The sequence below is a fragment of the Pavona decussata genome, unplaced genomic scaffold, assembly GCF_977016875.1.
Source record: "Pavona decussata unplaced genomic scaffold, jaPavDecu1.1 SCAFFOLD_195, whole genome shotgun sequence".
Taxonomy (NCBI): domain Eukaryota; kingdom Metazoa; phylum Cnidaria; class Anthozoa; order Scleractinia; family Agariciidae; genus Pavona; species Pavona decussata.
The window spans coordinates 353,566-379,907 of NW_028145604.1; the positions used below are offsets into that span (position 1 = coordinate 353,566).

At 35.6% G+C, this 26,342-nt stretch overlaps 1 protein-coding gene and 1 long non-coding RNA gene across 6 annotated transcripts in view; one reads left to right on the forward strand and one right to left on the reverse strand.

Moving 5' to 3' along the window:
- LOC146461562 (uncharacterized) overlaps window positions 1-26,342 on the forward strand; it is a 74,483-nt gene that overhangs the window by 29,719 nt on the left and 18,422 nt on the right. The window lies entirely within an intron of this gene.
- On the reverse strand, window positions 4,619-24,551 carry LOC146461564 (uncharacterized). 5 transcript variants are annotated; one of them, XR_014857313.1, is made up of 4 exons: window positions 23,781-23,803; window positions 23,600-23,673; window positions 17,021-17,089; window positions 4,619-15,468 (listed from the first exon to the last, which is right to left on the reverse strand). It is a non-coding gene; the product is annotated as an uncharacterized LOC146461564 (long non-coding RNA). The 5 variants fall into 5 exon arrangements; XR_014857311.1 differs by lacking the exon at window positions 17,021-17,089 and having other exon boundaries at window positions 23,781-24,551; XR_014857310.1 differs by lacking the exon at window positions 17,021-17,089 and having other exon boundaries at window positions 4,619-7,211; window positions 7,248-15,468; window positions 23,600-24,551.

A 26,342-nucleotide genomic window follows, 5' to 3' on the forward strand; every position in this document is an offset into this window, starting at 1 on the left:
TTGTCTTTTAACTGGCCAGCCAGCTGAAGTAATAGTCAATGGGAAATTAAAAATGTCAAAAACTTCTCGAAGCAGAAACCACTGTAAGATATTTGTTGAATTTACAGTCAGTCTATGCCACACGTGACCAGTTTTCCTAGGACGAAATTAACATTTGAATTCCTTTTTGAATGGAATCTCAAGAAAGCTTTCTGATAAAGATGCATTAACTGAACAAAAAAATTCAAAATACCTGGAAAACGATTGTTATTTTTGAAATACTAACAAAAATTCATAGCTTCGTACCGTCAATAAACTAGGGTAATCTGTACAGGAACTCTGAAATCTCACTGGCAATGTTCAAAAATGACATACAAATGTCAAAACTGTGTTCAAATTTCAAACATACTGGTCATGCGTAACAAAGATTGACTGTAACTTGTGGCTTTAATTTGACTTTTTAGAGCAGTTAGTTGACACATGACCAACTGCCTTTAAAACTGGGTTAAAGTTGCATTTTGGTGGACATCATTCAAAGAAAACCATTTAAATTATCTTGAACTTGAAGGATCCAAGAAACAGACAATTTTACTTGCCAAGAGAAGGTAAAACTTAACAAAAATTGATTTCCAAGCTAGTTCAAACTTAAAGAAAAGGTATTTTACTAATTTACTGGCTTTGTACATTATGACGGGCACTGAAATTTCAATGTTTTGTATCCATCAAAATACACCTTTTCTTTTAGTTTAAACTGGTTTGGAATCAACTTTGATAAGTTTTATTATTTCTAAGCAAGTAAACGTATCAATTTTTTGGTTTCGTCTCCTCGAAATGATGCCAAAAGTCTTAATGGCTTTTCGGTCATTCATTTACATCCACTAAAATGCAACTTTAACTAACAGTTTTGAAGATGTTAGGGGACATGTTACTGTTATTGGCTGTAAAGCAGACAAAAAAGCTAATATTCTGTATTAACTCAGAAAAAAGTGAAGATTGTATGTAAAAAGGGAAAAAGTCAATAAAACAAAAAATTACCAAAGAATACTGGACTGATTTTGGTTCTGGAATAAATAAACCACAAAAAACGTCATCAATATTAATTATGCATACTGACATAATGGTATTATTTATGCATACATGACATCATCAGAGATTTGCACTTATAAATATTCATTGGCATTAGACTCAGATTCAGATTCGGAACTAAACCCCATTCTGAATACGAATTTGATTCTGAGTATGGTCCTCTAGGGTCTCGGTATCAGATTCGGATTCAGAATGAGGTTTAATTTCGAATCTGAATCTGAGTCTATTGCCAATGAATATTAATAAATGCAAATTAAATGTGACGTCATGCATGCATAATTAATACCATGATGTCAGCATTGATGATGAATGCATACGTTTTGTTCTTAAATTATTCCAACTCGTTTTAATTTGATTTTTTCATATATTTTTTCACATTCATTATTTAAGATGACCCAGAGACTCCATTAAAAAAGCAAATGCGATTTTTATTGACAGCAAAATACTTAACAATTTTCTTCAGACAAAATTTGAGATTACATTGTTATGTTCTTAGACCTTCATCACACATAGGCCATGTTGAGTCTAAGGAGAATAAAAAGCTTTGTTTCTGCACGGCAAGCCTTACACTGAATTCAGGTCTGGCCGAGGATTGCTTCCGGATACAAACCATTTTAGACTCAACTTGGCTGCCGAGTGATGAAGGTCTATTACTAACAATAAAATGTTACAATTAGTGAAAAACCATAGTGTATAGATTTTGGATAAAAATAAGGCCAAAAAGTCTGTAGTATTAGTATATGCAATAGGACTACATGCTGTACAATTTGGAAATAATTGGATGAGAAAAACTCTGAGGACTGCCAAGGCAGTCCGAGGAATTTTTTGAAGCCAATTATTTCCAAATTGGACAGGCATGTAGTCGTATTACCTATTAATTATATTGTGTATTATTTAAGGGTAACAAATAATGCTGATTTTGTCAGGAATATATTATTTCAATATATCTTCGTTATCCAAATTAATAGTTAATTTGGATCGGTATCCAAATTAACAAATAATACAATGGTTGCTTGAATGGGACTTCTGACTAGCAATATAATTAGGATAAAAAATTAGACCAAAAACCAGTGTATAGTATTGGAATGAAAATTAAAGCAACAATCAGAATTTTGAATCCTAATACTATACACTGTTGTTTGGCCTTATTTTCACTCTAGTTTTCAGCTTAATGTCTAACCTAATACTATACACTCTAGTTTTCAGCCTAGTTTTCATCATAATACTATACGACACTCGTTTTCTGGCTAATTGTCATCCTAATACTATATACTATGGTTCTTACACTAATTTTCAGCCTATTACTGTACACTGTTTTTCTGCCAAATTTCCATCCTAATACTATACACTCAGTTTCTTAAACTTATTTTCACTGGTGTTTGGACTTATTTCCATCCTATAACCACACACAAGACTGGATTATGGCCTAATTGTCATCCTAATAATATAGCCTAAGGATTTTGACCTAATTTTCATCGTAATGTTATAGACTATGAATTTTGGTTTAATTTTCATCCTAATATTGTATTATTTTTGGCCTACTTTTCATCCTAATGCTATAGACCATGGATTTTGGACTAATTTGAATCGTAATGCTATAGACCATGGATTTGGGCGTATTTTTCATCCTTATGCTATAGACTATAGATTTTGGCCTTATTTTAACCGTAATTATGCTATAGACTGGATTTTGGCATAATTTTATTCCTAGTGCTATAGACTATGGATTCTGGCCTAATTTTCATCGTAATGCTATATACTATGGATTTTGGCCTAATTTTCAACGTAATGCTATAGACTATGGATTTTGGCCTAATTTTCTTCCTAATGCTATAGACTATGGATTTTGGCGTAATTTTTACCGTAATTATGCTATAGACTATGGATTTTACCATAATTTTATTCCTAATGCTATAGACTATAGATGCTAGCCTAATTTTCACCATGATGCTATAAACTATGGATTTGGGCCTAATTTTCACCATAATGCTATAGACTGGATTTTGGCCTAATTTTCATTCTAATGCTATAGACTATGGATTTTGGCCTAATTTTAATCCTAATGCTATAGACTATAGATTTTGGCCTAATTTTCATCCTAATGCTATAGACTAGATTTTAGCCTCATTTTCATCCTAATACTATAAACTATGGATTTTGGCCTAATTTTCATCGTAATGGTATAAACTATAGATTTTTGCCTAAATTTCATCCTAATGCTATAGACTAAAGATTTTGGCTTAATTTTCATCCTAATGCTATAGACTATAAAGTTTGGCTTTTTTTGTCATCTAATGCTATAGACTATAGATTATGGCTTAATTTTCATCCTAATGTTATAGACTATGGATTTTGACCTAATTTTCACCGTAATGCTATAGGCTATCGATTTTGGCCTAATTTTCATCCTAATGCTATAGACCATAGATTTTGGCCTATTTTTCATCCTAATAGTATAGACTATGGATTTAAGCCTATATTTCATAATATTTTGGCCTTATTTTCACCGCAATACTATAAACTATGGATTTTGGCCTAATTCTCATCCTAATGCTATAGACTATGGATTTGGGCCTAATATTCACCGTAATGCTATAGACTGGATTTTGGCCTAATTTTCATTCTAATGCTATAGACTATGGATTTTGGCCTCATTTTCATCCTAATGCTATAAACTTTAGATTTTGGCCTAATCTTCATCCTAATGGTATAGACTATGGATTTTGGCTTAATGTTCATCCTATTGTTAAAGACTATGGATTTTAGCCTAATTTTCATTATAATGCTATAGACTATGGATTTTGGCCTAATTTTCTTCCTAATGCTATAGACTATGGATTTTGGCGTAATTTTTACCGTAATTATGCTATAGACTATGGATTTTACCATAATTTTATTTCTAATGCTATAGACTATAGATTCTAGCCTGATTTTCACCATGATACTATAAACTATGGATTTGGGCCTAATTTTCACCGTAATGCTATAGACTGGATTTTGGCCTAATTTTCATCGTAATGGTATAAACTATAGATTTTTGCCTAATTTTCATCCTAATGCTATAGACTATAGATTTTGGCTTAATTTTCATCCTGATGCTATAGACTAAAGATTTTGGCTTAATTTTCATCCTAATGTTATAGACTATGGATTTTGGCCTCATTTTCATCCTAATGCTATAAACTTTAGATTTTGGCCTAATCTTCATCCTAATGGTATAGACTATGGATTTTGGCTTAATGTTCATCCTATTGTTAAAGACTATGGATTTTAGCCTAATTTTCATTATAATGCTATAGACTATGGATTTTGGCCTAATTTTCTTCCTAATGCTATAGACTATGGATTTTGGCGTAATTTTTACCGTAATTATGCTATAGACTATGGATTTTACCATAATTTTATTTCTAATGCTATAGACTATAGATTCTAGCCTGATTTTCACCATGATACTATAAACTATGGATTTGGGCCTAATTTTCACCGTAATGCTATAGACTGGATTTTGGCCTAATTTTCATCGTAATGGTATAAACTATAGATTTTTGCCTAATTTTCATCCTAATGCTATAGACTATAGATTTTGGCTTAATTTTCATCCTGATGCTATAGACTAAAGATTTTGGCTTAATTTTCATCCTAATGTTATAGACTATGGATTTTGGCCTAATTTTCATCCTAATGCTATAGACTATAAATTGTGGCTTTTTTTGTCATCCTAATGCTATAGACTATAGATTATGGCTTAATTTTCATGCTAATGCTATAGACTATGGATTTTGACCTAATTTTCAACGTAATGCGATAGGCTATCGATTTTGGCCTAATTTTCATCCTAATGCTATAGACCATAGATTTTGGCCTATTTTTCATCCTAATAGTATAGACTATGGATTTAAGCCTATATTTTATAATATTTTGGCCTAATTTTCACCGCAATACTATAGACTATGGATTTTGGCCTTATTTTCACCGCAATACTATAGACTATGGATTTTGGCCTAATTCTCATCTTAATGCTATAGACTATGGATTTTGGGCTAATTTTCATCCTGATGCTATAGACTATGGATTTTGGCCAAATTTTCATCGTTATGCTATAGCCTATGGATTTTGGCCTAATTTCCTTCCTAATGCTATAGACTATGGATTTTACCATAATTTTATTCCTAATGCTATAGACTATAGATTCTAGCCTAATTTTCACCGTAATGCTATAGACTATGGATTTGGGCCTAATTTTCACCGTAATGCTATAGACTGGATTTTCGCCTAATTTTCATTCTAATGCTATAGACTATGGATTTTGGCCTCATTTTCATCCTAATGCTATAAACTTTAGATTTTGGCCTAATCTTCATCCTAATGCTATAGACTATGGATTTTGGCTTAATGTTCATCCTATTATTATAGACTATGGATTTTAACCTAATTTTCATCATAATGCTATAGACTATGGATTTTGGCCTAATTTTCATCCTAATGCTATAGACTATAGATTTTCGCCTAATTTTCATCGCAATGCTATAGACGATGGATTTTAGCCTTATTTTAACCGCAATGCTATAGACTATAGATTTTGGCCTAATTTTCACCGTACTGCTATAGCCTGGATTTTGCCCTAATTTTTATCCTAATGCTATAGACTATGGATTTTGGCCTAGTTTTCACCGAAATGCTAAAGACTATGGATTTTGGCCTAATTTGCATCGTAATACTATAGACTATGGATTTTGGCCTAATTTTCATCCTAATGCTATAGACTATAGATTTTGGCCTAATTTTCATCGCAATGCTACAGACGATGAATGTTAGCCTAATTTTAACCGCAATGCTATAGACCATAGATTTTGGCCTAATTTTTACCGTACTGCTATAGACTGGATTTTGCCCTAATTTTCATCCTAATGCTATAGACTATGGATTTTGGCCTAGTTTTCACTGAAATGCTATAGACTATGGATTTTGGCCTAATTTGCATCGTAATACTATAGACTATGGATTTTGGCCTAATTGTCATCCTAATGCTATAGACTGTAGATTTTGGCCGAATTTTCGCCATAATGTTATAGACTATGGATTTCAGCCTAATTTTCACTGTAATGCTATAAACTATGGATTTTGGCCTAATTTTCACTGTAATGCTATAGACTATGGATTTTGGCTTAATTTTCATCTTAATGCTATAGACTATGGATTTTGGCCTATTTTTCAGCGTAATGCTATAGGCTATAGATTTTGGTTTAATTTTCATCCTAATGCTATAGACTATAGATTTTGGCGTAATTTTTATCCTTATGCTATAGACTAAGGATTTTGGCCTAATTTTCACCGTGATGCTAGACTATAGATTTTAGCCAAATTTTCACCCTAATGCTATAGACTATAGATTTTGGGCTAATTTTCATCGGAATGCTACAGACTGGATTTTGGCCTAATTTTCATTCTAATACTATAGACTGGATTTTGGCCTAATTTTCATCGTAATGCTATAGACTATGGAGTTTAGCCTAATTTTTATCCTAATGCTATAGACTATAGATTTTGGCCTAATTTTCATCGTAATGCTATAGGCTATGGATTTTGGCCTAATATCCCTATGGGAAAGGCTATGCATTTTGGCCTAATTTTCATGCTAATGCTATAGACTATAGATTTTGGCTTAATTTTAATTGCAATGCTATAGACTATGGATTTTGGCCTAATTTTCACCATAATGCTATAGACTATGGATTTTGGCATAATTTTCATCCTAATGCTAGACTATGGATTTTGGTCTATGTCTTATCTTAATACTATAGACTATGGATTTTGGCCTAATTTTTATCCTAATGATATAGACTATGGATTTTGGCCTAATTTTCACTGTAATGCTTTAGACTATGGAATTTGGCAAAATTGTCATCCTTATGCTATAGACTATGGATTTTGACCTAGTTTTCACCGCAATGCTATAGCCTATGGATTTTGGCCTAATTTTCATTGAAATGCTATAGACTATGGATTTTGGACTAATTTTCATGCTAATGCTATAGACTATAGATTTTGGCTTAATTTTTATCCTCATGGGAAAGACTATGCATTTTGGCCTATTTTTCATGCTAATGCTATGGACTATAGATGTTGGCTTAATTTTCATCCTAATGCTATACATACATGCATACATACATACATACATACACACACACACACACACATACATACATACATACATTTCCTTTATTTAAACACAATGGGGTTTAAAGCTAAGAGGTTGTGGGGTTGTGTGAAAATAACTGACTACAGTATAAAACTATATTTATTTAACATGGCGAAAACATTACATACAGAACAGAAATCAATTGACTACAGCAATTAAAGCATAAAATGTAAAATATTCAGTAGCATTTGAAATCTTGGTAGTGCCTCGGTAGCGACTGGGCCGACTGTGCACTAAAATCAAGTTAGACTATGGATTTTGGCCTAATTTTCACCATAATGCTATAGGCTATGGATTTTGGCCTAATTTTCATCTTAATGCTATAGACTATGGATTTTGGCTTAATTTTCATCCTAATGCTATAGAGTATGGAGTTTGGCCTAATTTTCACTGTAAAACTGTGGACTATGGATTTTGGCCTAATTTTCATCCTAATGCTATAGACTATGGATTTTGGCATAATTTTCATCCTAATGCTATAGACTATGGATTTTGGCATAATTTTCATCCTAATGCTATAGACTATGGATTTTGGCCTAATTTTCACCATAATGCTATAGAGTATGGATTTTGGCCTAATTTTCATGCTAATGCCATAGACTATAGATTTTGGCCTAATTGTCATCCTAATGCTATAGACTATGGATTTTGGCTAATTTTCATCCTAATGCTGTAGACTATGGATTTTAGCCTAATTTTCACCATAATGCTATGGAGTATGGATTTTGGCCGAATTTTCACTGTAATACTGTAGACTATGGATTTTGGCCTAATTGTCATCCTAATGCTATAGACTATGGATTTTGGCTTAATTTTCATCCTAATGCTATACACTATGGATTTTGGCCCAATTTTTATCGTAAAGCTATAGACTATGGATTTTGGCCCAATTTTCATGGTAAAGCTACAGACTATGAATTTTGGCCTAATTTTCATGGTAATGCTACGGACTATAGATTTTGGCCTAATTTTCACCAAAATGCTATAGACTATGGATCTTGGCCTAATTTTCATCCTTATGCTATAGACTACGGATTTTGGCCTAATTTTCATCCTTATGCTATTAACTATAGATTTTGGCCTAATTTTCACCATAATGCTATAGACTATGGATTTTGGCCTAATTGTCATCCTCATGCTATAGACTATGGATTTTGGCATAATTTTCATTCTAATGCTATAGACTAAGGATTTTGGCCTAATTTTCACTGTAATGCTGTAGACTATGGATTTTGGCCTAATTGTCATCCTAATGCTATAGACTATGGATTTTGGCCTAATTTTCATCCTAATGCTATAGACTATGGATTTCGGCCTAATTTTCATCCCAATAGTATAGACTTGGTTTTGGCCTAATCTTTGCCCTAATACAAGCACTGGTTTTTAGCCTAATCTTCATCCCAACACTATACACTCTAGTCTGTGGCCTAATTTTCATCCCAATAGTATAAACTCTGGTTTTGGCCTAATTTTTATCCTAAAAGTATGCAGTCTAGTCTTTAGCCTAGTTTTCATCCTAATAGTATAGACTCTGGATTTTGCCCTTATTTCTATGGCAATACCATAGACTCTTGATTTTGGCTAATTTCCATGGTAATACTATAGACTATAGATGATGGCCTAATTTTCATCCTAATACTATAGACTATGGATTTTGGCCTAATTTTCATCCTAATTTTATAGACTATGGATTTTGACCTAATTTTCACCCTAAGACTATAGACTCTTGATTTTGGCCTAGTTTTTATCCTAGTACTATGGACTGTCGATTTTGGCCTTATTTTTATTCTAACACTATAGACTATAGATTATGGCCTAATTTTCATCCTTGTACTATACACTTTTGATTTTGGCCTTATATTTACCCTAATATTATGGACTATGGATTTTGGCCTAATTTTTTATCCTTTTACTATAGACTACGGATTTTGGGCTACTTTTCATCCTAATGCTACAGAAATTAGACCAAAATCCATAGTCTACAGTATAAGGATGAAAATTAGGCCAAAATCCATAGTCTATAGCATTACGATGAAAATTAGGCCAAAATCTATAGTCTATAGTATTAGGATGAAATTTAGGCTAAAATCCATAGTCTATAGCATTACGACGAAAATTAGGCCAAAATCCATAGTCTACAGTATTAGAATGAAAATTAGGCCAAAATCTATAGTCCATAGTATTAGGATGAAAATTAGGCCAAAATCAAGAGCCTATAGCATAAGGATGAAAATTAGGCCATCATCTATAGTCTATAGTATTACCATGGAAATTAGCCAAAATCAAGAGTCTATGGTATTGCCATAGAAATAAGGGCAAAATCCAGAGTCTATACTATTAGGATGAAAACTAGGCTAAAGACTAGACTGCATACTTTTAGGATAAAAATTAGGCCAAAACCAGAGTTTATACTATTGGGATGAAAATTAGGCCACAGACTAGAGTGTATAGTGTTGGGATGAAGATTAGGCTAAAAACCAGTGCTTGTATTAGGGCAAAGATTAGGCCAAAACCAAGTCTATACTATTGGGATGAAAATTAGGCCAAAGACTAGAGTGTATAGTATAAGGATGAAGATTAGAGTAACAACCAGTGCTTCTACTAGGGCGAAGATAAGGCCAAAACCAAGTCTATACTATTGAGATGAAAATTAGGCCAGACTAGAGTGTATAGTATTAGGATGAAGATTAGGCTAAAAACCAGTGCTTGTATTAGGGCAAAAATTGGGCCAAAACCAGAGTGTGTAGTATTAGGATGAAAATTAGCTAAAAAATCAAGAGTGTAAAAAGTATCAGGATGAAAATAAGACCAAAAACCATACTGTATAGTATGAGGATTAAAACGTCTAGGCCAAAAATCAGAGTCTATAGTTTTGGGATGAAAGTTAGTTAAAACCATAGCCAAAAGCTAGTGTGTATAGGTAGCCAGAGTGAAAATAAGACAAAAAAAAAAAACAGAGTTTACAGTAATACCATCAAAATTAGAATGAGAACTAGCGTTTATAGCATTAGGATGGAATTAAGTCTGAAAACTAGAGTGTAAAGTATTAAGATGAAAATTAGGCAAAAAACGAGAGCATGTATAGTATAAAGGTAAAAAATATGAGTAAAAAAAAAAAAACAACAACATTTATTGTATTAGAATGAAAATTAGATCAAAAACGAAAGTGAACAGTATTAAAATGAAAATTAGGCTAAGAACTATAATATGGTATCCAGATGAAAATTAGGCAAAAGACTAGAGTGTATAGTATGAGGGTAAAAATTAGGCCAAAACTCTAGTATTAGGATGAAAATTAGTCCAAGAGCCATAGTGTATAGTATTAGGATGAAATGCATGAAACCAAAACCCATAGTGGCAGTATTAGGATGACAAATAGCCCAAAAAACTAGTATTAGGATGGAAATTAGGCCAAAAACAAGAGTGTTAAGTATTAGCCGTAAGGGTAAAAATTAGGTCAAAACCCAAAGTGTACAGTATTAGGATGAAAATTAGTCCAAGAGCCAGTGTGTTATTAGTATTAGGATGAAATGAAACCAAACCCATAGGACGAACGTTAGTCCACAAACCATAGTGTACAATATTAGGATGACAATTAGCCCAAAAACTAGGATGGAAATTAGGCCAAAAACAAGAGTGTTTATTATTAGAATGAAAATTAGGCCAAAACCAGAGTGTATAATGTTAGGATAAAAATTAGACCAAAAACCAACCTATTGAATTAGGATTAAAGTTAGACCAAAGGTCAGAGGGTGCAGTGTACAATGTAAGGATGAATATAAGGCCGAAACATAGAGTGTATAGTATTAGGAGGAACACTGGTCAGGAGTATATAGAATTAGGATAAAAATTAGGCCTAAAATTCGAGTATGTAGTATAACAGCTGTATTATGAAAATCAGGCCAAAAATCAGGGTGTATAGTATAATGATAAGAAAGTCCAAAACCCACAGTATATAGTATTAAGTAAGGACGGTGCCTACTTTTGTTACTGCGCATACATTCTGCGCATCTCAAGATACTTGGGTTTCCTATGGGTGGTGCCTACTAATACAGGGATATTATTGCGTGGTTTAAAACTGTGAAGAAAGCAAAAATTAGCAAGTGCTTTCGGTAAACAAAAAGAAAATTGGGGGTAACTATACATTTTTCAGAGATAATAAAGCTTCAATTTGGAAAGAACACCATACCTTGCTTTGTATTTTTATTGCTACTTTTTAGAATAATTGTTGCTTATTTATCTCTAAAAAAATACGTGGTTACCCCCAATTTTATTTTTGGATTTCAATAGCCCTCGCTAAGATCTGCTTTTTCCGCATAGTCATAAACCGCATAGAAATACTTTTATATTAGTAGGCACCGTCCTTTTTTTTCACCAGCTACAGCTATTTCTTAGGGAGGACCAGCATGCTTCACCTTACTGCATTAATTTCAATAACATGCAGACTCTGAAGTTCAAGGTTCAACCAACTTTTTTACTGCTGTGAATCAGTGAAGCAGACCTCTTAGCAAACAATTGAAAGTACGTCTGCTGAAATTATGGGTCTAATGCATCAGTCAATTCCAACAGTGCCCACCCCACCCCACCCCAGGGCATTACAGGGTTGCCACTTATCACTATCACGTATCTTTGACATTTCACTGGCCAAAAACCAATTTTAAAAGTCCACAGAAGATAATGAAGGGATTTAGCATCGCATTAACAGCAAATGGCAAACATGAGATTCACGTTAATGTTTTCTTGATAAAGTTAGTACATAGGTGAGAATAACGCAAAACTATTCAATTCTATCACAAAACTGAAAACAGCGCATGGCAAATAGGGTAAACACAGTCACATGATCATTTCTGCCACTTGCTGTAAATGTAATTCTAAAACTCTCTAACTTCCTTGCCAATAATGCAGGTGATGAAGCCACAGAATCCCTTCGTAAATGTCTTTTGTAATAACACTACTTGGCCAACGAGGTAACCCTTTCCCAAACCTGGTGTCTAGCCAAACAAATTTTTAGACTGTTCACCATCTTTGAGGTAGAATTTGGTATTTCCCTGACTTGATATCTAGAAATTCTCTGCCTTTCCCTGACTACGTCAATTCTGATTAGCATTGTTTGAAAATAAACTGCCAAATGCCCCATGGTGGGGTCAAACAAACTGGTCAAATGCTCCATGGTGCAGTTGAAAAAGACATTGATTTCTTAGTTTCAGGGCTAATGAAGCTTATTCATGCCAAACTAAGTCTGGAATTTAAGTCCTATTTCTCAGTAATGCAGCAGTGACCATTCATTCTGTGGAACTATCATCTCATTTATCCTCCTTAGGTGTAGTTAACCTCAAGAATTTCTATTGTCTCTGATAGTGAACTTATCACTGAAATGAAGCAACGGTGCTGTGAGGAGAAAATCGCAAGGCTGTCAAATGCTCATGAGGGTAGATAAATGAACAACCCCTGACAATGTTCTAAGTCCTCTTCATTTGTGGCTTATAAACAATCAAATACTGATTATGGTTTTTCTTCTATTGAGAAAATAACTAGATGTATTCCTCTTGGCTTCCTAGGAAGATTTTGTGGACACAAAAGGGCATTTAATTTCAGTCTCAGTGCAGTTCTGACCAAAACTACTCAACGTCTGACAATTAGCCCCTATAACAGAGGCTTTCCACAAAAATCAACTACTCAATTAATTTTGGTGGACAAGTCAAAAAATTTGATTTCACTCATACTTTGATTACAGATAGGCTATAGTTCAAAAACAAGCTCTGTTGTCAGTTTGTGACCAATTATGTCTTTCTGTTGTGAAAATGCTGTACGTGAGAAAGAATTTGAGAGAAAGTTCTACATGTAGAAAGAGTCACGAAAATTCAATAACATGTTTAGTTCCTGCAAGCATTTTTAATTTTTTAAAACCTTTTAATATTAAGAATAATCTCAAGCCCAAGACAGAATTGGAATCATAGGATACAGTATTGTGCAAAAGTAATGCAAACGAAATTCGACGAATTTCGTTCTTTGTTCTCCCGAACTTTCGAGCGAAATTTCGAACTATCGCGGATTTCCGCGAAATATCGTTGTCGCTCAAATAATAGGACTCGCAAAATCTCGTCGAAAAATAGCTCCAAGCGAAATTTCGCTATTTATCGTCGAATATTCGCGAAATTCGTTGAATTTCGTTTGCATTACTTTTGCACAATACTGTATAACTGATAATTATTTCTCTCCAACCAAATTTTGGCTTTAAAATGTTGCTTATATGTGATTGTGTATCTGTTTTATTAGAACATGAAAAAAACCTTTGGGTCAAATGTCCTTGAATGGCCCACTTGCCATCAAATTTACAAAGGATTTAATGCCCATTTTACAAAATTGATTACATGATATTCATCCTTATTGTCATACTAGTAGGCATTAAAAAGAAAAATATTTGTCCAAAGCAATTAAAAAATCAGCAACCTTAAGGGGCAATGCAATATACTCATTTTTATCCTCCTCAGATGCAGTAAATCAAGAAATTACAAAAAGTTATTGTCTTGCTGATGAACTTATCATTGAAATGAAGCAACAGTATTGTAAGGTGAAAATCATGAGGCTGTTGAATGCCCAGGGATAGACTAGTTTAATGCCTGACCCCTTGAATCCATGGGCAATGTTGAAAAATGCCCCACTAATGCGTGGGGGAGAGGAGGGGTCACTGCTGGAATTGACTAATGCATTAAGGTCAGTTTCTGTATTTTTTGCTGTTCCAGTAATTAATATGATACACAAATCAATAGTTGGGTTTTGAATTTCAGAGTTTGCATGTCATTGAAAGGCACAGTAACATTCATCCATTCTAATATTTTTCCTCCTTAATACATGTACATTAAGACAGCTTTAGACAGAAAACTTAAGGTGGCTCACAAAGGTTTCCAGCGCTTCCCTGAGTTATAATTTGATCAATCATTACTACCACCTTTGATCAGCGGGTACTATAATTTAATGTTACCAAACAAATGCCTTATTATTCAAGAAAAAGTTATTTAATTGTTTTGTTGACTTTATTGGTTACCATAGCAGCAATAAAACCTGCTAAAAACTGCACAGGGCCCAGAGGAGTCAAATTTGATGTAAATTCCGGCTAAATTCCCTGGAAAATTGCGGCGCAAAACTGATTTTGTTGATTAAAACACAAGACTGTGATCAAACAAAGTGTCATGGGATCTTATTACGCGTCTGTTGAAAGATTATCCCCAAGACACAAACCGCATGCATCAATGACTGTGGGCACATCACCATAACTTACGGTGGTCTTGCGGTAGAAATAGAGACAAGGGATGAAACTAATTTTGCCAAATTTCGAAACCCCCATAAATCATCACATTTGCAATAAAAACGCATTAATTTTTGCAAGTACCTCTAAAATACATTATAATTGTACTATTCTCTTTACACACAAAGTGAAAATTTAACTGGTACGCTATATCCAACTTTTGGGGAGCGATTTTTGTATGGTTTAATGTTTGCTTTCGTACGGTGTGGACCGGAGGATACTGGTGACAGAAATGCGTCATCAGTTGTATTGTGATGGTTTGTGTGCAGGACCGGAAGTTATTTACAATCACGTTAAGTGGGGGTGGAAGGCCTACAAAACTCCTACTCGCATGTTTGCCGCTTCTATCTCGGTGTTTTGACCAATTTAGTTTTTCCACTCTATGGAAAAAGATGGTGACTGGTACACTAACCCATAATTCTTAGCATATGAAAACTCTAAAAATGGTCATAAAAATGCACAGAAAAGATCTAAAAAATTCAAATCTAGTGTACACAATGTTGTTAGCGCAGGGACAAAATTCACAAAAAAATAAGGCTTTCTATGAGCTTGTTGGCTTGTGTTAGGTTCGCAAGGTATTGTGGTAAAATGTACAGCCACTATCTTTTCCCAAACAGTGGATTAGGTCTGCACTACGCTACTGAGCCACTTTGGAATACCACATGTATGTACTGGTCTGAGATACCCCTTAACTACCTTGGACTGTTCACCTTGAAAAGAGATGTTTCCAACTGAGAGGGATGAAGATAACAGCTCTCACAATGGCCAGGACCAGCGACTGATAATTTGTAATTGATTCCATAGGGAAGTAATCACTTCGAATCTGGTCCACATCTCAGATGTACATGTACAGTCTGGCTGTAAATACCATCTCTTTTGATCTTGATAATACATGTACCTAGAAAATTGACAAGAGAAAAAGAGTTTGCAAACTAAAGGATGTTAAAAATATTTATCACTTACGAACAAGTCAATTGAATGTCTAGTAAACTAAGGTTGTATAAGCACACGCTTGAGTTTAGGTTTAAAGAGGAAATGAGCTTCAATGATAAAATTTAGTGATTTTCACAGGAAAGTCAATCACACTGCGACCACATTCCATCAGGCCCCATCCCACCCTTTTCACAAAAAAGTTAACTGTTGCTTAAGTCATGAAGCACTGTTCTTTGAGCTCAGTTGAAGGATACTTAGAAACTTGAATTGATTGCTTCATTGAGGTGAGGAGAGATCTTGTTTCTCAGTGCTACCAACATTGAACAATTCCCCTATGGAAATTTGGTAATGCTGACGATTTGGGTACCGTGATACTGGCCCCAGTTGTTAAAAGAGAAGATAACTACTAGGATAAATCTCTTTCCAGCCCAGAAAATTTATCCAATACAACACCTCAGGATTGTGGTTTGTGACTTAAGCAGTTGTGAAAAGAAAGCCTGAGGCTTCAGTTGCATAAACAACTGCAAGGGTCTTTCTTCTATTTACAGTCAATCCACATCAAGTGTGACCAGTATTTCCAAGAATGAAATGAGCATTCAAATTCCTCTTTGTATTGTCACGCATTTGAATAGAATGTTGATCATTTCTCCAGAAATCTTTCAGAAAAAGATGCAATAACTGAAAAACAAATATTCTAGCCTACAGAACAGGCATAATTTTTTTTGTTTTTTTAGACGAGCGGAGGCAAGCATGAGGTGAGCGCGGGCGCGGGTCATGTGCAACGGGATGGGTGCGAAAAAAATAAAGTCTGTCCGTACACCATTGTTCATGCTGTTCCGCACCCAGACACGCCCCCAAATCACCAGCCAATCACAGCATTTGATATGGATGGTGAATACCCGTCCTTGATTTATACTAGTAGAGGAAATTATGAGAGGTTTTATGATCTTGCCGGTTAACAAAACAAGAACAATTATGAAGGTCAGTCTTGTAAACAACATTGCTCACATCCTTTTGTTGCCAGTTGTTATTTAGGTCAACAGTCCCCTTGAACCCAATTTATTTTTATTACTATTTTATTTTGTGCATGTCAATAGGTTATCCTGGGCCATCCAGAAAATACCAAGGTTCATTAATTTGATTGCCAGCCGAGGATATTCAAGCAACGATTATTCGTTAAGCAGCCGAGAAAAACTATAAGAGTATTCCGTTGAGTAAACAGCAAAGAAACAGAAACGATTGCCAGATCAAGCTTTTCCAAACCCAGCTGGAAGTAATCCAAGTACAGTACATCCTTCCTTTTTAACAATAAACCTATACATTTCTTTTGTTTTTCCTCTCCCACATTTGGAAAAACGAAGTGATTTTCAAATGGTTTCATCAATAGAACACGATGATGCAACCGCCATTTTGTTGGCAAGTAACATCTCATGATCACATGACATCAAATAACCAACTGGACAGCTGTGTTCATATATGAACACAGGAACCACATAAACAATGCGGACAGGCATTACTTTTTTTCGCACCCCTACTGTCGCGCATGACTCCTGCTCCACGCTCGACTTGTGCTTGCCTCCGCTCGCCTGAAATCGGCAAAAAAAATAACGCTTGTTTTGCAGGCCAAAAAGATTCAAAACACTTGGGAAACAACAATTGTTTTATTGTTATTCTCGAAATGCTTAATGCTGTAATGTAAAGAAAAAGTACTGTCAATAAACTAGGGAAAATTCTACAGCAACTCTGAAATCTCATTGCCGATGTTCAAAACTGACATGTAAATTTCAAAACCCTGTTCAAACAATTTTCAAAAATACTGGTTACGCATGATGTGGATTGACTGTAATCTTTCACCTGCAGTTGAAATATATATGTTTCATATATTCATTTTCAGTTATTCATCCTCCACAGGTATATTTACCAGTCTGGATTATCCCAATCTTTTAGGACAGTCCTGACGTCACAAATCCATTGTTCTGAAGGAAAATGGCGGCCGGTTTTCAAAAAGCCCAGACAATGTGACAAGTCATTGTCTGTAGCTAGATACGAGCAGTCATCCGGGACTTTAAGTTATGAAGCATTGCGAGGAGTATTGAACAGCCATTTTGAATGCGACCAGAGAACATTTGAAGGAGGTTCAAAGTGAATTTTCTAGTAAGAGACACAGCGATGTATAGGGCCATTTTGTGTCGTGGTTTCAAGGTAGGTGAACAATTTTCGTTTTCTTCTTTTATTCACATATTTTTCATGAAGCTCGCATTATTTTTTGCCAGTTCTTATGTAGATAAACTTTGGTTATATGCCAATTGTCAACATGGTAGACAAGCTAGAGTACACTTTTGTATAAGTCGAGGCAGTGAAATTGTATCCAAACCGCTGTTTCATTACATTCGAGAGTAACAAGATAGACTTGCGTGATTTATGTATTTTGAATTCTCTTGTCCCTTGGTAAAAAGAAATTTGTTGTGTTTCTTTGTTACAGTTGCACCACTGGTGAACCAACAGCCAGTCAAAAACTGCCAACCATGCAGAAGCGGCAAAAAAAAACAAAAAAACAGACAGGCTGGTGGTGAGGCAGTGATTCCCTGCTCATGGATTTTAGAAGTATCCAGGGGAATGGCACAGAGGGTGGAGGAAGTCATGATATCTTGTCTACCCGACATTGAGGGCCATGAAAACATGAAAGGGAAGGGTTTTTTTTTTTAAGACAGCACTGATGTCAAATTCTGTCATTGAGTTGTTTCTGATTTTCTGAAAACTTAATGCATACATAAATTTGTAGCAAAACAGATGCTTCATTTTTGAACCAATTAATTAAATTACAATCTTTCCATCTTCCAATAAGAATTGACTGCACCAGAAAGTAATATTCATGCAAACAGAGACACAAGTTGATTGTCAAAACTCTGAGTATGCAAAATAGAATAGAAAATAATAATAGAAAATGCGACCAAGTGCATTGTTCAGTTTCAAGCACACAGGAATTACTGTACTTAGACACTCGCTTCTTAGTGTTTTTCAAACTGTTAACTAAAGATGCTTTATATATAATTTGGCAATGCATGAGGAACAAGTTTATTGTTTCCTTGATAATATATCCCATGACTCACGCACTTCATAAAAGGTGCATGCATCATGAGGTAAAATAAATTTGATCTGACCAATCACAACGCACACATTTCTTTCAAAAACACTTAATCATTTTGATGTAGTACATAGGATTCGGTTTATCACCAAACTATTAAAATTAATTCAGCTTTGCATACACATACAGCAACATCTTGCACATTCGGATTTCACAAGACAAATACAGTAACCATATTCTTAAGACTTATATTGATGTGAAAAAAACATAATTTTTGTAACTGGCATTTGTAAAAGTCTTCACGAGCCTAGTGGCCCACAACTGCTGGAGCTCAACCCGGTTTCTCAGTGTAGCATGAAGCAACTATCCCTATATCGGATGCTAGTCCATTGCAGGTTGCCCTCCCAGAATTTAGTTGCTGGTACCAATATAGTCAATTCACGTCACGCCTGACCAGTATTTTCGACAATGAAATGAACATTCGAATTACTCTTTGTAATGTCCCACATGTGAAAGGAATGTTGAACATTTCTCTGGAAATCTTTCCAAAAAAGATGCATTTAACAGAAAAAAAAAAGATTCAAAATACTTGGGAAAACAAAAACTATTCTTGAAATACTTAATGCTGTAATGTGAAGAAAAATTCATAGCTTTATACCCTCAAATTATAAACTAGGGAAATTTCTATGGGAACTCTGAAATCTCGTTGGCGATGTTCAAAACTGACATGTAAATTTCAAAACTTCGTTCAAATTTCAAAATTACCGGTCACGCGTAACGTGGATTGACTGTAATTATTACTCCTGGGTGGAGAGAGGCACTGTGAAAGTACACATTTCTTGTCCAACAACACAAATCTGGACTGCTTGGACTGGAGTCCAGCGCACAGCTTAACCATTTTGATTAGGCCACCACATCTCCCACACCTGACATTTATTAGCAATGCAATAAACCTCAAAGAAATTGTAGCCAACATTGATTAAAACTGTTGTTTGTTTCAGGTCCTGCATTCAGCCAAGAGGCAATGCCAAAAATGAAGAAAGTAGGGTAGAAAGAAGAAATAAAGTTGATTTCAATTTGAAGACTACATTTGTATTGCATACTGCAGTTAAATTTAAAACAAAACATTGAGGCTTGTGTCCATGGTCTCTTTTCATTGATAAACCACATTGCCAACCCTTGCAGCTCGATCACTGCCAACAGTTCCAGAGATTTTCCTTTTTTTGCGCTTTCTTCTGTCCGAGGACAATCATTATCCAAGGAGTTTTGCCGGTAATATTGAATGCGAAAACAGTTTCCTTTCTGTCCATAACTTTAATTCAATTTGACCACTCTTATGATTTATATACTTTTCGAAAAATGATCAGACAGCTCTCACAACTTGCTCTCTCGATCTCTCTCTCTTCGTCTGCCATCTTGAAATTTTTGTTTTGTTTTGAAATGCGATACCTGAATAGCACCATGGATTCTCATTGGTTGAAACATGAGTCACGGCTGTCCTAAAAGATTGGGATAATCCAGACTGATCACGAACTCACAATGTGTGGTTCCAGAAAATATCCATACCCCCCCCCCCCCCCACGGAGGATCACAGAAATTCCGAGGGGGAGGGGGGTCTGAAAGCGCTAAATTTCCGAGGGGTTAGGGGGTTACACGAACAGTTTACTTTCCAGGGGGTTCGAAATCGTTTTGAAAATGTGCAAATCGAAAAATACTTACGTGCTTATTTGATTGCCAAAACAGTTGAAACTTTGACAAGCAAAAATAATGAATGATTCGTTTTCATATTTTTCCGTTATTGTTTCGACTTCGCATATGGAAGACAGCGTTTCCGAGCATCATGATGCAGATATTGGTTCGATATGGATTACAAACGAACAAAATGGCCGACCACAAAGTTGTCCCCAGTCCCCTCGCATTAGATGTGAAGCGACGTAACGTGCACTTTCATTCACTGTTCATTCCCGCAAAATTCAATGAAAGTAATTATACCTTTTTCCTAGCGTTATTCAAATGATGTGCGTGCAAATAGGCTCCCTAGTGAAAGTGTGTGAAAAGAATAGAGCGACAGTTTTGCTCACATCGTGAGCAAGACTATTACTTGTATCAAAGCAGAAATACATGTACGCGAAGAAAAAATATGTTCTAATTCAGTAATTGGCTTATCATCAAACGTTGCATATTTGCGTGTCAAATTCCAAAGTTTGAATCAGCTTTTCACACGAACGATAGAGGAAGATTACTAGCGATAAACAAAGTTTTTTATTCTGTGACAGCAAAAAGGTACGACATTTCCATATTTAACGGGCCAAACGTGGCGCTAATTAGGGTAGCTGTCTCGGCCTTCTGTAGAAATATTTATTTCTGATAAATCATTCCGCTTAAAAAAAAATATCGCAAAACCTTTGCGCGTGTATGTGTAAAAAGCCTTTGCTCTATGAAATCTCAAAATAAATTGGTGATCACTCGTACGACACATGGTTTGAATTTGACAGACCGCGTGAGGTGAATTAGCGCCCGGGTAGAGTAATTTGATATGTTGTGTTGACAATGCATAAATTAAAAAGTCAACCGTGTAAAACATCTGGAAATTGTTTAAACGCCTTACCTTCAGTCTTTTTTTTATTCCTGAGTGAAAGTCTCCTTTAATGATTGAATCTAATGATGAGCTTTTATGAGATACATTTTAGGTTTCGTTTTCTTGTTAATTAACACTTCAATATTAACAGGTTGTATTTGCATATTGTCTAGACTTTTCCGTGTTCATTTTAGGGAAAATTCTGAAAGTTTATCACACAGCTCTGACGCCTCATAGCCCAACAAGTTTATTCTGAACCTAACAAATGTTTTTTTCAATGCACAATAAAAATTAGTATCGAATGTGATGCGGGCAAATTGAATGTTCATATTTAAAAGTTTACCGTGAGAAAATATTTATTCTGCGATTAATACGTTTTTTAAAATCTACGTCTACACTTAACAGCTGGAGATTTATAAAGGAGCAAGGTGATAGAATAAAAAGAAATAAATTAATTTTTGCATTTATTCGTTTATGGAATTTTCCAGGGGGTATGGGGACCATGTGGCAAAAGCGAGGAATTTCCGAGGGGGTGGGGGGTGTCCGGCGAGACCCTCTGGAACGGAAATTCATGGGGGGTGGGGGGTCAAATTGAAAAAATCCTCCGTGGGGGGGGTATGGATATTTTCTGGAACCACACAATATGGTCTTCTTGTTTTTGGCTCATGATGACATGTAAATTTCAAAACTCTAGATATTCAAATTTCAAAAATGCTGGTCATGCGTGACGTAGATTGACTGTAATCTTTCACCCGCAGTTCTCAAACTCATTAATAATTCATCAAGCCAAAACAAAGCAAATCACTACCGTGAAGGAGGTTTAGAAATGTATTTTAATTATCATAAAATTTTGTGAACTTTTGCTTCAAATTTCTCCAAAAATTATCAATAGTTTGAGAAGCTGTATAAAACACTCGAAAGAGTGTTTCCTCCTATTTCCAAACACCTCGAAGTTGGTTAAAAACTCAGTTGTGCCTTGTTTTTCCAACCTACTTCTCAGTGTTTGGAAATCGGAGGAGACACTCTTCCTCGTGTTTGATATATTTCTTCAAATATATGTTTTATATTCGTTTTCAGTCATTCATCCTTCACAGGTATATTACAAACTCACAATATGATCTTCTTGTTTTGTAGCTCATAATTGGTGAATGATGAGTAAATTTTCATAAAAATCAAGAGTGGCTTGTACATATCATTAACTTATTGCATAATGTTACTTTCCAGTAACAGGCTGGTGTTACCAACAGAGTAACTGATTAATCATTTTTACAATATTAAACATGTCGCAACTGGCTAATCTGAATGTACCTTAAAACTCACATGGTTCTACCATCATCAGCAATGGCAACAATGCTGTTAAAACAGTTCAAGTTTTGGTTTTGTTTTTTCTTACAACAAAATTGGACAAACTTCTGTCAGTCCATTCACAAAGAAAAACTTAATGTCCCCATCTCAGCAGAGCACCACAAAGAATTGAACAGTTTTAGACACCACCTACATGATTTTACTGGCCTCTTACTGAGACCTAGCATTAAGGAAAGGTTTGAAAATTACGCTTGCACGAGTACAGTGCATAAGGCAGTTGGCGGCAGTGTTGGGACCTTTTTGCTGAAGACAGACTCACTGCCTGATGTGTGGGAACACAATATGGAAGGACGATCGCATGGTAAATAGAGTGCTGTCATCATGTTAAATAAGGTAAGGACGCTGGCAACCATGAATCAATAAGCCTGTTGTTGAAAATTAATCACAAAGATTTCCCTTGCATTTTTGAGGATATCACCCTCATTGTTTTAAGAAAGGACAGACCTTGTGCACTATGCACTTGTTTGAGGAAAACGTGACTTACTTCTGAGTAACTTGTACCTTGCTAACTGCAGAGCGTTCCTTGCTGGCAAGTTTTTTTTTAAGCATGTACAAAGTTGTTCCCATCACAGTGGTATTTCATGTAGTTGATTTGTTTAGCTTACTACATGAAATATCAGCAACACGATCATACTTGCTAAAAAATTGCCAGGAAGAAACGCCCTGCTAGCTGGGTAAGTAACTTGCAATGGCCGTTTTCTGTGCAGTCAACATATGTCTTGTGTGCAGCAAGGTCTGAAGGGTATTTGACCACCTCTACTTGTCCCAGGATCGGGGATTTTGATACTTTTGATCAATTATGTTGTCCCTGGGGTGGAGAATTTGACTCATTTTTTCAAAAAATATCAAATATTCGCCCCCCCCCCCCCTTGCCCGACTTTCCTCCCCCCCCCCCCACCCCTCGGGCTTGAATAGGTGCATTACGTATAGTGACTGGTTCTTTCTTTTCGTAATTAATAGCTCGCAATTTTTAATGTATAGTCATAGAGATAAACACATAAACACTTAAAGAAAAAGGAGAGAAAACGAAGGGTTGCTCACCAAGCTAAAATGAGACTTCACACTTACCGGTCGTTAGCTCCGCTAGGTTCTCGTGTAGTTCTGGTAGCTCAGTAACTCAGTATTGTGAGGCAACCTGTGAACTGAAAGATACAATAGGTGCCTTAAGCTTACCTGTATATGCAAAACTACTAAACGACAGCCGACAGATAACATATAAACGCGAAAATTACTGCGTTAGTTCACTTACCTTCATTCACGTGTGCATACAGCAAGCAAGACGACAACCGCTTACAAAGATTGATGGGTAAGTACACGCAACACGCGCGTTATCCACGCCCGTAGGCGTACGTGCGAAAATCTCCCAACTTTCGGTTTTTGTTTCGCGTTTTTGGAGTGATGGTAATGTTGGTATTTGGTTGGTAAAATTTTCAATTCGTCTAGCGATTAAAAATTGGCTTACTCAGTGAAATTGCTTCCTCTTATTCTTTCTTTGGTTCCTTTTTTCATCCTCTCAATTCACCGTTCTGTGCGTGATGATCCAATTAACAATTTCCCCACTCCACACCCGTCTTTTCATTTTCTTCCATTGAAGAGAGCATACTTACAGGTTCCACCCACCCAGCCCCCTTTAGAAATAATCCTCCTTACACCGAGAACACAGCGTCATTGAATATTCTACCGCTAACGGTGTGTTAGCGGCTGGACCAATACTCAGGGTCTTTAAATATATGAGGAGAAAGTGTTACCTTTGTAATGATATCTGCAAACGGTTAGACTTTCTAGTCTTCTCGGATAGGGACGATAAACCGTCCCGTCTCACAACACTTGTTCCTAACAATCCGTGGGACGTTAAAGAACCCACATACCGTTTAGAAAGAGTAGGAGACCTAGTCCCCGGTGTGGTGGTCTATCTCCATCTCTGATTTCATCTGTCTCTCACATCGTTGGGTGGGTGAGTGAGAACAAAATATAGACTGGTAGTGGCTGCCAGTAGCGCCTTTACATCCTGACGTCCTATCTCACCCACATGATATGTGTGGTATATAAATGCATTACCGTTACTAGCGCTAATTAGCGCAAATATAAAGGTCAACAAATTATTATTTTTTAGCAATTATTGGTTGATATTTATATATTGAAAGGAAGGATTTCCGGGATATGGTTGCAAGGACAAGCGCAAGTGTCAAAGCAACAGTTCTCGTTGAAACGAACCAAAAAGGGCCTCTGAAAATGGTTACTAGCAATGAGCCAAATTGAACCATTTTTTGTTTTCTCAAAACTCGAAGTGGACCCTTGCAAGCTCCTTAGCCAATTTCTATCGTTTCATTATTCATGCGCTAAAATGTCTATAAAGACGGAGATTTTCCGGATGATTTTAAGTGCATTACAAGGAAGGATAGCTTGTGAGTGTGAAAGTTAAAGAAATTGTACAAACGAATGAATACTAAAACAAGGAGCTAACCTGAACCAGTTTTTTTAAAAATCGAAGAGGACATTTTTTAAGGTCATTAACAAATTAAATTTTTATGCGTTTTTTACTGTCCATATCTTCATTAAAGGGTATTTTCTGTATGATTGAGAGGGAGAGTATTAAGGCGTCAATATTTTGTGCGACGGAGAATATTCCCCTAAATATTAAGCTGTATCAAAAAATAAGCGAACGTGGGTGCTGAGTGTGTTCATGATTAGGTTTATTTGTGTCTTTGACAAATGGTGCTTCAGTTTTATACATACTTGAGATTATCAGCAGCGGGTTGTTAAAAGTTCCTTGCTTTACGTTATAAGTAATTAAAATTCCATTATCTACTTTCTCGTATAGAGAGCGGAAAGGGGGAATTAATCATGTCACAGTTTCAACTAAGTTTCATAAGATATTCGTGTTTGCTTTGGTCTTGTTTTCATTCGGTACGAGCCTGGCCAAAAACATTTGCGACTCTACATCTTTATAAACCTATCAGAAGTAAGACCGTGTCTTTGTCCCACTCGTTGTTATCGCACTCAATGCCAGCTAGATTTACTTGCTTCGAGGTTTGGTTGGTTCATTGGTTTGTTTGCGTCCTTTGTGATTAACTTGCTAACCACTTTATCATAACATGACTGTTCGTGACGTCACCGTGCCCAAACCCTTCCCACCCACCTCACCCCCCTTTCCTTCTCTAGTTTTACCACCTTCAAAGAAACTGCACATAAGAGCAAAGTTAATTAAAATATTTAAAAAACCAACGCCGTGCTTATTACAAGTGCACGAGCTCTAGAACAACGCATTTTGAAAGAGCGTTGAAATAAAAAAAATGAAAAACTAAATACGGTGTTTTTATTGAGTACAAGGACGGTGCATCCTTTTGTCACTGCGCATACGCTCTGCGCATCTCGGGATGGCGCCTACTAATACAGGGATTTTTTTGCACGTTTCATTGCTATCCAGAAAAAGCACATCTTAGCAAGGGTTATTGGTATCCAAAAAGACAATTGCGGTAACCAGGCATTTTTCAGAGGTAATTGAGATGCAATTTCGAAAAAAGAAACATATATCGCTTTGTATTTTACAGCTTTTTGGAATCATTGTTGTCTTAGTATCTCTTAAAATTGCACCGCTACTCCCAATTTTTTTTACATCCAGTAGCCTATGCTAAGATCTCCTGCATAGTCAAAAACTGCCAAAAATACTTCTGTATTACTATATTAGGAGGCACCATCCCTATAGATGCGGTATTTTAAAAGTTCCAAGTTATAAGTACGCAGCGTTTTCTTCTGTTCCCAATTAAGCCTACACATTGTATCTAAATGTTAGCTGGCAAGTCATATATAT